Raw genomic sequence first — 2,003 nt, forward strand, 5'->3', positions numbered from 1 at the left:
CACAAGAGGCAGCCAGAAAATCTAGGTAAACTGGATATACAGCAAAAAGGTAATACAACAGGCCAATGTAGCTATGGACATCTAGGTGAATGACAGAATAATGCAAGGATTCGTATCAGATACAACACACTAACAACTCAGATACATGATTCATAAAATGCTAATAATCAACCTTGCTAGATTTAGCCATGAACACCCAGGAATCATGTTTTATTAGACAAACAAAAAAAGACTGACTAAAGAATGTGCTTTTTGATGTGCAATGCTAGTGTAGTTGTGTTATATAGTTATGCAGTCAGGGCAGTTAAACTTCCAGATACTAGTAGCTAAAAGCAATATCTTGCTTGGAAGCACTGATGTATGTTCTGGTTTACCTTCTAGTACTGTTAAAAATAGTAAAAATTGTCATCAACAGCAGTTACTGTGCCATAAAATAAGTTGTTAGTGATAAAATTGTATAACTGCAAGCAGCACCACTTAAACCTAACCAGGAAAGAGTCACAGGATAAATATGTAAGTAGGAGATTCACATTAATAAATCATGAGAGAAACAAGTAGGTGATGTAATATCTTTTATTGGACCGACTTCTGTCGATGAGAGGTACAAGCTTTTGAACTACACACACTCTTCTTCAGGTCTGGGAGAAGAAATCAGTGTCCGAGCTAAATACAAGTTGGGACAGATTATTAAGCATAAGAGGTAATGAATGATGTAGGAGGCCACTTAAAATGGTGTAGGCAATAAGGGTTAGATTGTTATGTAAAAGGAATTTGAAGTGGGCAGTTAAGGGTTTGTTTTTTGTTCTGTTTTTTTCCGGATTAGACCATTTATTGTAACAAACAGATGCGTCCTTAAGATGAGCTGGATGCTGCAATGGCAGCTCTCTTGGGCTTAGGTTTTGTTCGTTCACGGAATCCATTCCTGAATCGACGGTAGACATTTTTCAGGTGCCTCATACGATCAGTACCAGTGGTGTTGCATCTTTTAGCCTTGGCAGTCCATTTATACTTTCTCTTGCACTTAGCAGGGTACCCACATTTCCCACAGGTGGATTTCCGGAGATAGTATGCCTTGGATCTGCAGCGACTGCACAAAGTGTGGGTTTTACTGTGGTGCTTACCGAATGATGATGTTCCCTTAGTCATCTTCCTCCGGCTGTCCTGGGGGTAGGATGCAGAGAGTCACCTGCATTATGGGTTTCATGGTAAGGAGCCATGTAACCCCCCCACACTAGAACTAACTAAATGCCTGGTAAAGGAGAGTATGGGTGATCGGTGCATAGTGCCGCTCCCTTGTGCTACAGTTTAATAAAAGTTGCAGCCTTCCACTTAATTCCATGCATGTGTCTGTCCTCATTTCACTGCTGTCTACATCAAGGTGCCCCTTGCTATTAGGGGATGTCTGTACTAGCTTTTTTGCAAATATTTTGTTACCATTACATCAGCAAAGAAGCTACTGTTGAGTGTTCCACACCACTGCTGACATTTTTACCACCAGGTTATCTGACCCTACTTTGTTCGCATAGTGATTAAAACACTGGTGGCTGCCTGTACCTTGCCTACACTAATGGTCCTGCTGTTGCTACCCTTGATGGAGCTGAGCCAGTGGCAGCAACTGGGGGAGAGTTTTGGCAAAACAATTCTACCATAGACAAAGCCTGAGCTAGCGTTGCTTTTACAGGAGCAGCACCCAAAAATATGAAAAGCATAAGGTTAATATATAATGTAATAAAGACCGATAAATATTGGGGTACTGTGATGTTGCACTGTGTATGTTTTATAAAAATATGCTTATCAGTGTGAATATGACGTAACTGGAATATGCTTTATGCAAAAGGTTTCTTGTAAGGTATCATAACAAAGGTTATAAACTACTGAATATATTCCTCCTATTTGTATGCATGTATCATTCTTGTATCTGAAACTAGAAATATGAAGTATAACTCTGAGGTCCTATTGTAATTATACAAAGTGTGGGCCATTAATAGTGGTTTATAATCTTG

At 39.6% G+C, this 2,003-nt stretch overlaps 1 pseudogene across 1 annotated transcript; it reads right to left on the reverse strand.

Annotated features, from left to right (window-relative positions):
* Nucleotides 1-813: 813 nt before the first annotated feature.
* Nucleotides 814-1,146, reverse strand: LOC311519152 (large ribosomal subunit protein eL37 pseudogene; annotated as a pseudogene). Its single transcript has one exon. The product of its transcript is annotated as a large ribosomal subunit protein eL37 pseudogene (transcript).
* Nucleotides 1,147-2,003: the final 857 nt, after the last annotated feature.

Source organism: Lepidochelys olivacea (genome assembly GCF_965140295.1).
Source record: "Lepidochelys olivacea isolate rLepOli2 genome assembly, chromosome: 4".
Taxonomy (NCBI): Eukaryota; Metazoa; Chordata; order Testudines; family Cheloniidae; genus Lepidochelys; species Lepidochelys olivacea.